This window comes from Bufo gargarizans, unplaced genomic scaffold, assembly GCF_014858855.1.
Source record: "Bufo gargarizans isolate SCDJY-AF-19 unplaced genomic scaffold, ASM1485885v1 fragScaff_scaffold_662_pilon, whole genome shotgun sequence".
NCBI lineage: Eukaryota > Metazoa > Chordata > Amphibia > Anura > Bufonidae > Bufo > Bufo gargarizans.
The window spans coordinates 69,326-81,382 of NW_025334158.1; positions in this window are offsets into that span (position 1 = coordinate 69,326).

Consider the following 12,057-nt stretch of genomic DNA (forward strand, 5'->3'; position numbering starts at 1 on the left):
TGCCGGATCCTCCGGGCCCGAACCCAGATCCGAGTCAGAGACGGCATCCGCTAGGGCTCTAGCGTGCTTCCACACCCGCGATTTCTCAGCCTGGCGGGGACAAGCTCTCTTACGCGACCTCAGCGCGTCGTCTGGGGTGGTCATCAACACACCGGTCATTGTCTCCTGTCCAACAGGAGGTTCAGCAGCAAACGAGTGCTGTGCAGTCTCAGGGGGAGCAAGTCTGGCCCCAGCTAGGGGGTGTGCAGACAGGGCCTGGGAGATGGTCTGGGACAAAACAGTGGACATGGAACCCATAGCCTGTAGGATTGCATCAGACACAGAGCGCTGGATGAGCTGCGCCTGTGAGTCTGAGCCAGGGAGACTAACATTGCCAGGGAGGGGGGCGGGGGGGGATTGGGCAGAGGGGTCCATGCTGGCCAAGCAAAATTGAGACAGGGTACCTGTAGGAGGAGGGCTGGGAGGAGAGCCGGAGGCAAAAGGAAAGCAGCGCTAGATAACTGAGGGGTTAATCACCCCAGGAGCGAGAGGAAGCGAGCGCAGCACAGGAGAACCGGCAGCAGGCACGCAGGAGACCGGAGGAAGTGAGATCTCGCGGGAACGGGAACCAAAATGGCCGCCGGATCTCGCGAGATCTCGCTCCAGCCAGCCAGAGAGCGCGAAAGCGGGGAGAAAAAAGGCGCCGATCCGCGCGGCAGACGCGCGCAAGACGGGGGGCGTGGCCCAGCACAGGGGAGGCAAGATGGCGGTAAGGCCAGCGATCCTGCCCGGCGCTAAACGGGGGGGCCCCAAGTAAAAGTCCCAAGGGGGAAGAGAGGGAACGAGCGGAGGGGGTCCCAGGGAAAAACGCTGCGCGCGATAAGGCCCCAGTGCTACTGGGGCAGGCAGAGGCTGCCCAGACAGGGGAAAACTAAGGGGCAAGGAACAAGATAAAAATATATCACTGCTCAAACGTAACCACCTAAAGGGAGGAAAACAAGCCCCAGGGGATAAAAATAACCCGGGGAATAGACCGAATTAAACACTTAGGGAATAACAGTCAGCAGATAAAATTAACATGTCACTTATCTGGTGAGCAGCAAGAAAGAGGAAGTACCACCTTGGACGCAGCCTTATATTGGGGCTGTAGGGGTGGGACATATGGGTTACTATGGTGACCATTTGCATTTGTTTTTTGTTTCTCCTTGCTGCTATGGTGATCAGTAAAGGAAGAGAAAGCAATATGAAGCCTCCGTGTCTGATGTAAAACTGAAAATATTATGCTTTGCACACTCTTGGCATTCTCTTGATGAGCTTCAAGAGGTAGTCACCTGAAATGGTTTTCACTTCACAGGTGTGCCCTGTCAGGTGTAATAAGTGGGATTTCTTGCCTTATAAATGGGGTTGGGACCATCAGTTGCGTTGTGGAGAGGTCCGGTGGATACACAGCTGATAGTCCTACTGAATAGACTGTTAGAATTTGTATTATGGCAAGAAAAAAGCAGCTAAGTAAAGAAAAACGAGTGGCCATCATTACTTTAAGAAATGAAGGTCAGTCAGTCCGAAAAATTGGGAAAACTTTGAAAGTAAGGGCTATTTGACCATGAAGGAGAGTGATGGGGTGCTGCGCCAGATGACCTGGCCTCCACAGTCACCGGACCTGAACCCAATCGAGATGGTTTGGGGTGAGCTGGACCGCAGAGTGAAGGCAAAAGGGCCAACAAGTGCTAAGCATCTCTGGGAACTCCTTCAAGACTGTTGGAAGACCATTTCAGGTCACTACCTCTTGAAGCTCATCAAGAGAATGCCAAGAGTGTGCAAAGCAGTAATCAAAGCAAAATGTGGCTACTTTGAAGAACCTAGAATATTACATATTTTCAGTTGTTTCACACTTGTTTGTTATGTATATAATTCCACATGTGTTAATTCATAGTTTTGATGCCTTTATAGTCATGAAAATAAAGAAAACTCTTTGAATGAGAAGGTGTGTCCAAACTTTTGGTCTGTACTGTATATGTTATCAATGATAAGGGAGGAGAAAGCTGCGGTCAGACAATTCAGGAGGTGGCTTATCTCTAGGAAAATGAAAAGGATCCGAGAAAAAAAAAAAAAATAAGTTCTGCCAAAAAAGCTCTCCCCCCGAGCTCATCTGTCAGGGGCTCCCCATAGGCTGACCTCGCCATTCTAAGGGCACAGACATCTCATGGAAATTTCCAAAAGATGAAACTTTTGTACACTACCTACTGCATAAAGGATTGCTTGCCGTATACAATTACATGGCACATCACAAGGCACAGATATAACCATAAAGTGGGCGCATCAATTTATGTAGCACACCAGAGTAGTTAGTAAAACTATACAGCACATCGCCAAGAACAAAGAAAGAGGCGGCAATCTCCGCTGTCAGAACTTCAGTCTTCTATTGGTGCATTAAAAATTAGGTAAATGAAGATACAAAAATTGCGGTATAGGCAATGGCCATTCTGGGCTCTTCTACAGGCCCATGAACCAGGCAGAGCCGACACCTTTCTCTGAACACATCACAGCACCACCTTCGCAGGTGTCAGACAGACGCCATAGCATAGTTCTGTGTCTGCACTCACACCCCCCCGTCTGGTAATATACTACAGGCCCCCATACACATTAGTGTATAGTCCAACCCGACAGTCTCTGTGGGGAGCTCTCGACTCTCCCTGGATGATAGTGGGGGAGTGAAGGATCGGGCAAAGTGAACATTTTCGCTTGATCCTTTTGTTTTCCTGTAAGATAAGCCGCCACCGAAAAAGTCCGGCAGCAGCTTCCTCAGCCCTCCACATTGAGTACACATACCCGTTCAGCCGAACGTGTTCGGGGAGCCGGGAGGGAGTCAAGAGAGATCGCTGCTCGTTCTTCGCCCCTTCTGATCTCGGTTTTGTGCGGCTTATTTGTAATGACCGGTAGTAAGTAGGGAGGAGCGAACTTCGAGTTTTGAAGTTCCGAGTTCGGGTATATGTTGAATTGCGTTATGGATTCCGTTACCACGGATAATAACGCAATTCCATGACTGAATGCATAACGGAATGCCTTTAGAGGCATTCCGTCATAATAGAAGTCTATGGCCGGCATGACGGATCTGTCCGATTTCCGTTATGCAGGAATGGTAAGGGAATCCATAACGCAATTAGCATATACCTATAACTTAAAATCTTGATGTCCGCTCATCCCTAGTAGTAAGGGTATATTTTTACTCTGGCTGTTTCACGCTAGGTAGCAGGTAGTAGATGGGTATGCACCGGATTCTTATTGGGTGGTGTGTCCTTCACTATTCTCTGCTTAAAGCCTCATGCAGACGTCCGTGGAACACGGTCCGTGAGATACCGGACTGGCATTGCAGGAGCACACGGAGTCATTGGTTGCTATGACACCGTGCGCTCCTGCAATGCCAGTCCGGTATCTCACGGACCGTGTTCCACGGACGTCTGCATGAGGCTTAAAAGATGAAACTTTAGAAAGGTCTTAGCGAGTTTACAGTGAGGGCCGTCAGGATAAAGCCATCATACAAGGAGATCTGATATCCCAGGTTCTCTCACTAAAGAAAACCCCACAAACAAAGTGAGCGCAACAGAAAATACCACATTCCCAACACAAGTGACGAAAGACGGGTTTTGGCACAAAAGGAATGTCGTTCAAGGGATGATGAGAGATAAAGCCACTGTATGGAGGGAGACAAACTGGATTAGGTGAGGGAAAGGCCGGGCTAATTGAGAGACAAAAAAGATCATTTCCTGAGGGCCCCCGACACCAGATATACATCCCTAAACTGACAGATTCTCAGAGCGCAATAAAAGGATTGCATATAACAAAGTCCAGGGCCTGTACTGCAATTCCTTAAAGGGATTGTCTGGCCTAAATAAAGAAATGGCAGTCAGCAGTGAGCTGAAAGAATAAAAAAAAGACTTCCCCTTTCAAGTGCCCTCTGCTTTAGTACCACAGCTCCCACGTGTCCCCACTGCACCCAAGTGACAGCGACCTGTGCTTGGTCACAAGATCAGTGGCCTCAGTGGTCATGTGATGTGTAGTTCTCACACACATGGTGGTTGAGGCGATTGACTGGCTGCAGCGGTCTCATGACAAAGAATAGGCGTCTGTTAATTCCAGCCCACGTTGCTGGAGCGGAGTGCATTTTGAAAGGCAAGTGAGTTGTTGTTTTTTCCAATCACTGCCATTACGCTTTGGTATAAGGGTTACACAGAGGACCCCAAATACACGAGGAGGGGCAGATATAACTCCTTCAGAGGCTAATATCAGGAAAAGCCCTTTGTGCCATTATATGTACAGGTTTGGACATAGCAGAAATCCTACCAGGCTCTTTTCCCTGGCAGAACTGGGCATGATTCGTGGCCACTCACGGGTACTTAATATTAGAAAGGTGCTGAGGTTACTGGATTGGTGTACACTGCCCTTGAACCCTTGGGCCCAGTTATCTGACCTCAGGAGAATGACTTGCAGATGATTGCAGATTTTCGTGGCTACACTCCGGATGCCTTCACAGTTTGTGTCAGTCATCTGAATGGGGCTGTTTTGGTGGGAAGCGCATGGCTTTCTGCAAGCCCTATACAGGTGAACGGAAATGTCATTCTCAAAATATATCTACAACAAAATCTGGCGCATGTGACGGCGACCCAAGGGTTCCTGCCCAGTAACACGCAGGCTGCTCTGCCGGAAGCTACTAAAGGAGTATTACACCCTTAGTGTGCCATTATACGTGCTGTGGAGCCAGTGGTACCACACTACAGTTACTGTACCTGTACTGGCATCTATAACCCACAGCAAGTACTAGGGCAAGAACTGGGGTGCGATTCTGTGTAATCGTCCTCTGCAAGATATAAAAAAACAAGTAGAAAACAGTTCATTATCGAGAAATCTGCCTCGTGGCATCACCCTTCACAATGACAGCATGCCGCTTTCAAGAGCAACTGAAGGGTATGCTGCCTGGATGCCAGCCAGTTATCTTTCATTTTGGCTGTCTGTTCTTATCAGTAGATGTTTGCTGGTCTGCAATTTGTAAAATGGAAAAAAAAAACTTTAATAAAATTATACATAAAAAGACGTCTGAAAGAGTCCTGTGGTTTCCGCACCTCCATGTTAGCAGCACATCTTTTACATCCTGTAAGCTGATTGATCTCTCAGACCAGGCCGCCTTCTTCTCATAGTGCACCTGGTGCCATCTCTTCCCCAGGTAAGTGACGCACACACACCCGGCCCTCCACATGATGTAATGTGATCCCTCAGACCAGGCCGCCTTCTTCTCATAGTGCACCTGGTGCCATCTCTTCCCCAGGTAAGTGACACACACACACCCGGCCCTTCACATGATGTAATGTGATCCCTCAGACCAGGCCCCCTTCTTCCCATAGTGCACCTGGTGCCATCTCTTCCCCAGGTAAGTGACACACACACACCCGGCCCTTCACATGATGTAATATGATCCCTCAGACCAGGCCGCCTTCTTCTCATAGTGCACCTGGTGCCATCTCTTCCCCAGGTAAGTGAAACACACACACCCGGCCCTCCACATGATGTAATGTGATCCCTCAGACCAGGCCGCCTTCTTCTCATAGTACACCTGGTGCCATCTCTTCCCCAGGTAAGTGACACACACACACCCGGCCCTTCACATGATGTAATGTGATTCCTCAGACCAGGCCGCCTTCTTCTCATAGTGCACCCGGTGCCATGTGTTCCCCAGGTAAGTGAAACACACACACCCGGCCCTCCACATGATGTAATGTGATCCATCGGTTCAGGCTGCCTTCTTCACATAGTGCATCCGGTGCTATCTCTTCGCAAGGTAAGTGACGCACACACACCTGGCCGTCCACGTGGTCTAACGTGATTCCTCAGGCTAGTCCACCTTCTTCCCATAGTGCACCTGATGCCATCTCTTCCCCAGGTAAGTGACACACACACCCGGCCCACCACATGATGTAATGTGATCCATCAGACCAGACCATCTTCTTCCCATAGTGCACCTGCTGCCACACACCCAGCATACATATGTTGTACAGTGGTGAGGTTTGTGGTGGCCCCAACGCTATGCTGAGTCCCCTCTACACCGTTGAGGTGTCACCACGTGTTGAGGCTCTCCAGAAGGGACAGTAAGGCGTGGTGCACCCCAATGGGAAATAAGTCCAGAGAGTCAGGGTCTGCAGTAAACCAGGGATTCAGGTGCAAAACAATACAGACAAGGCATAGGGCTGACTTCTCAAGTCTCCTCCCTGGCAGAAGGGTTTGATGCTGAGGAAAGGCCTGAGCTAGCTGTCCCTCTCTCTCTCAGAAGGCTGGTATCTTGGTCAAGGGCCTACGGTCTATAGCTCAGTAGTCCAGGTGACTCCTTGGTCACAGGACTGGTAACCCAGGGTCTGTGGCTCAGCGTCTTCTTCTGGTCACTCAGTAGTCTGGCAGAGTCTCCCCTCCAAGCACTGGTCCCTAACTGCAGAACACTAGGGGATCTGACTGCTCTTCTTATAGACAGTTTTAGCCAGACTAGAACCTTCTAGTGGGAGGGGTGGAGCGGAGAAGCTCAGCACAAACAGATACAATGTTTCAGCTCCCATCTCTCATAGACTTACATTACAGCTTCAATGGCAATGACACGGCAGTTTTTCCAGACAAAAACAAGTTTCCAGACATAACAGAGCTAAACGAGAAGGTCAGGTGGTCAGGTGATTTTAGTTGTAAACAACGTCTGGTGTTTTCCCTCCAAAACATGGCCTTCTTTAAAGCCTATGGCAGCTGTGGAAAATTACCAGCTTCTCATTCAAAGTCCTAACAGTCTCCCAGTATTCAATAACCCTTTCCACAGAGCCTCACAAATACAGTGCAAATGAACAGGATATATACTGTATAACATAAAATGTAGTTAGACAGTACTAAACAGTGCATGTTAACCCTTTCAAGTGAAATAAAGTAAGAAGTTGATGACTTTGAATAAGGAAAACAGGGACACAAATGATCAGACTCCAAAGTATCCCTGCTCCAGGGCACTACAGATGTGATTCCTCAGACCACGCTGCCTTCTTCCCATAGTGCATCTGGTGCCATCTCTTCTAAAGGTGACACACACACCTGGTCATCCACATGATGTAATGTGATTCCTCAGACCAAGCCGGCTTCTTCCTATAGTGCACCTGTTGCCATCTCTTCTCCAGGTAAGTGATGCACACACTCAGCCGTCCACATGATGTAATGTGATTCCTCAGACCAGGTCGTCTTCTTCCCATAGTGCACCTGGTGCCATCTCTTCCCCAGGTAAGTGATGCACACAATCCCGGCCCTTCGCATGATGTCATGCGATTCCTCAGAGCAGGCCGCCCTCTTCCCATGGTGCCATCTCTTCTCCAGGCAAGTGATGCACACACACCCAGCTGTCTACATGATGTAATGTGATTCCTTAGACTAGGCCGCCTCTTCCACTGCTCTAGTTCTGATACTCACTGTAAATAGTTTGGCACTGGGCTCAGCATGGGTGACCGGTCTGCGGTTAGATACATACATATCAAGCTGTTGTGTCCTGACACCTTTCTATCATCGCCAGCAGTAACGCTGTCAGCAATTTCCTCTACAGCATCTCTTCTGTGTGATAGGATCAGGCCTTTACCTCCAAAATATCATTGAGTCTTGGATACCCATGGCCCCGTCAAGACCAGCGTTCTGGACATGATCTGATCCAGTCGACTACACATCACAATTTGGTCCTCACTCAGACTCTTGGGGCCAGTTCACAATGAGTTTTTGGCACTGATTTTGGGAGTGTTTCTGCCTCAAAATCTGCTCCAAAAAATCCCTCAAGATAGCCTCTGATTCATTTCAATGGGATGCAGTATCCGCCGACAGGTATTCTTAAGGATGGGAGCACATGTAGCTGCCAATGGCACAGCCGAAAACCATGATGGAAGGCGGTTTCACCACAAATCAGCTTGGTTTTTAAATTGACTGATTATGTCCACAAAACCGTGCCAATATGCAGTAAAACTGGAGGCAGACAAGGTTTTCGGCAGCCACGCTCCCACAAACCTGGCAGTGCTGTGCGGTTTAAGGATATTTCTCATAGTCCTCTATGGAGGATGTCATACCCGGCTCACCGACACCGGCACCAGAACATTCATTTTACAATGAGGAGGGAACTGAAGCAACCTCTGCCAGGCTCCCGGGGGGCTCGTCTCCGCTAATTGTTTTATTGGCAGCAATCAGCCATCACAAATGCGGCGTACACCAAAGCAATATTAATAGAGGGTAGGAGGCCAATGCTCTGGACTAGAAGGGAACATGGCTCCACCAGCTAATAAACCGGAGAGTCGGGTCACAGACCGTGTGGCTGATGCTACAGCTCCACCTAACATGGATGACAGCCTTTCTAGTAGTTTTGTGACAAGGCATGTATCATAGGTAGGTCTGCCATTCACGACTCCAGGAAAGCTGGACAACCATGTACGGCTGCTTTCACACTCGCATTTTGTGCAGATCAGTCATGGACGGGTTCATTCAGACAATGCAACCGTCTGCATCCGTTCAGAACTGATCCGTTTATATTATCTTTAATATAGCAAAGACGCATCCGTCTTGAACACCATTGAAAGTCAGTGGAGGACAGATCCGTTTTCTATTGTGCCAGAGAAAATGTATCCGTCCCTATTGACTTACATTGTGTGCCAGGACGGATCCGTTTGGCTCAGTTTCATCAGACGGACACACAAACGCTGCAGGTGGCCTCCAGAGCGGAATGGAGAGGGATGGGAGGTAAACTGATGCATTCTGAGCAGATCCTTTTCCATTCAGAATGCATTGGGGCAAAACTGATCCGTTTTGTAGCGCGTGTGAGAGCCCTGAACGGATCTCACAAACGGAAAGCCGAAACGCCAGTGTGAAAGTGGCCTAAGAGCTCTCATATCATAACAGCAAGACTCAGGGATGGGATTGAGATTTTAGAGTGCAGGTTATCATCAGGTGTGCAGACTATACGACCGCAGGGGGCCATTATATACAGGGAGTGCAGAATTATTAGGCAAATGAGTATTTTGACCACATCCTCCTCTTTATGAATGTCCTCTTACTCCAAGCTGTATAGGCTCGAAAGCCTACTACCAATTAAGCATATTAGGTGATGTGCATCTCTGTAATGAGAAGGGGTGTGGTCTAATGACATCAACACCCTATATCAGGTGTGCATAATTATTAGGCAACTTCCTTTCCTTTGGCAAAATGGGTCAAAAGAAGGACTTGACAGGCTCAGAAAAGTCAAAAATAGTGAGATATCTTGCAGAGGGATGCAGCACTCCTAAAATTGCAAAGCTTCTGAAGCGCGATCATCGAACAATCAAGCGTTTCATTCAAAATAGTCAACAGGGTCGCAAGAAGCGTGTGGAAAAACCAAGGCGCAAAATAACTGCCCATGAACTGAGAAAAATCAAGCGTGCAGCTGCCAAGATGCCACTTGCCACCAGTTTGGCCATATTTCAGAGCTGCAACATCACTGGAGTGCCCAAAAGCACAAGGTGTGCAATACTCAGAGACACGGCCAAGGTAAGAAAGGCTGAAAGACGACCACCACTGAACAAGACACACAAGCTGAAACGTCAAGACTGGGCCAAGAAATATCTCAAGACTGATTTTTCTAAGGTTTTATGGACTGATGAAATGAGAGTGAGTCTTGATGGGCCAGATGGATGGGCCCGTGGCTGGATTGGTAAAGGGCAGAGAGCTCCAGTCCGACTCAGACGCCAGCAAGGTGGAGGTGGAGTACTGGTTTGGGCTGGTATCATCAAAGATGAGCTTGTGGGGCCTTTTTGGGTTGAGGATGGAGTCAAGCTCAACTCCCAGTCCTACTGCCAGTTTCTGGAAGACACCTTCTTCAAGCAGTGGTACAGGAAGAAGTCTGCAAGGTAAGAAAAACATGATTTTCATGCAGGACAATGCTCCATCACACGCGTCCAAGTACTCCACAGCGTGGCTGGCAAGAAAGGGTATAAAAGAAGAAAATCTAATGACATGGCCTCCTTGTTCACCTCATCTGAACCCCATTGAGAACCTGTGGTCCATCATCAAATGTGAGATTTACAAGGAGGGAAAACAGTCCACCTCTCTGAACAGTGTCTGGGAGGCTGTGGTTGCTGCTGCACGCAATGTTGGTGGTGAACAGATCAAAACACTGACAGAATCCATGGATGGCGGCTTCTGAGTGTCCTTGCAAAGAAAGGTGGCTATATTGGTCACTGATTTGTTTTTGAATGTCAGAAATGTATATTTGTGAATGTTGAGATGTTATATTGGTTTGACTGGTAAAAATAAATAATTGAAATGGGTATATATTTGTTTTTTGTTAAGTTGCCTAATAATTATGCACAGTAATAGTCACCTGCACACACAGATATCCCCCTAAAATAGCTAAAACTAAAAACAAACTAAAAACTACTTCCAAAAATATTCAGCTTTGATATTAAAGGGGTTATCCCATCATAATGATCACTGTTAAATCTGTTAATGATTTGACAGTGATCATTTTTGTAAATATACTTTATTAACAAATCCCCACCGTTTAGGCTAAAATTCATCCCCACTTACCTGATTGTTGTGGCTCGGTCTCCCCTGGTTACGACCATTGTTCTTCTCCAAAAGCCGGAAGGTCGCGCTTGCCCAGAAGACGACTCCTTTTCTCCCGGCCGGTCCGCTCGCTGTTCTGAACGCGCACGCTGCCGCGCATGCGCGACAGTGACTTCTTCCCAACCAGAATAGTACAGAGCTGCGAACGCGCACGCCGGCTCTGTAGGAATAAGTCACCATTGCGCATGCGCGGCGGCGTGCGCATTCAGTCCAGCGCGCGGCACGGCCGGGAGAAGACTTCAATCAAGATGAAGCCCGCCCCCAGACAGAATCCAGGAAGTGAACGCGCGGTGGCAGCAGGTAAGTATAGAAACGCTAAGTGGGATAACCCCTTTAATGAGTTTTTTGGGTTCATTGAGAACATGGTTGTTGTTCAATAATAAAATTAATCCTCAAAAATACAACTTGCCTAATAATTCTGCACTCCCTGTACAGGGATAGTGCAGGTTATCATCAGGTGTGCAGACCATGCGACCGCAGGGGGCCATTATATACAGGGATAGTGCAGGTTATCATTAGGTGTGCAGACCATGCGACCGCAGGGGGCCATTATATACAGGGATAGTGCAGGTTATCATCAGGTGTGCTGACCATATAACCGCAGGGGGCCATTATATACAGGGATTGTGTACTCACAGGAATGGAGTCTCCACAAGTGATTGTAGTTGTAAAGATGAGACAGCCTTCAATACACAAAGCTAAGTAAGCAAAGTATTTACAGGGTATTGTATGCAAGTCATTACACATACAATACTACAGATAGCCAGTGTGGGCATTACATGTGGAGCCCCTGGGACAATACAGGTGAAACTAAAAAAATTAGAATATTGCGTAAAGTTCATTTATTTCAGTAATCCAATTTAAAAGGTGAAACTAATATGAGACTCATTACATGCAGAGCGGGATATTTCAAGCCTTTATTTGTTATAATTTGGATGATTATGGCTTTGCTCAGGGGGTATGGATTAATTACCTGACTAGAGGGTGACACTTTGAGCCTAGAATGTTGAACCTTTTCACCAAATTCTAATTTTAAGCTGCATTAATGCAATTCCTTTTTTAATTTGCATTACTAAAATAAATGGACTTTTGCACGATATTCTAATTTTTCGAGTTTCACCTGTATTTTTCTTGCGCTTCAATATCTATATAAATATTAGCAGATAAATCATTGAGTTATAGAGATTTTAAGGTCCAAATTGCCCCAAGTAATGAAGTTCTGGTCCAAGCTACAGGTAGTACCCGTACGGATAGTGCAGTGAGGAGCAGGTTAGTACATTTATATATTAGGGGCAGAGGGACACTTGGTAGCCCGGATAACGCGCTCACGTTCCTCCAGTGTTTGGTCAGAGCAGGCTTAGTGTGGAAGTTTTGCGTGGTCTGTGGGGCGCCATGTTGATCGGTGTGAGACCACATCCCCCACGCTGCCGTCTAATGGGC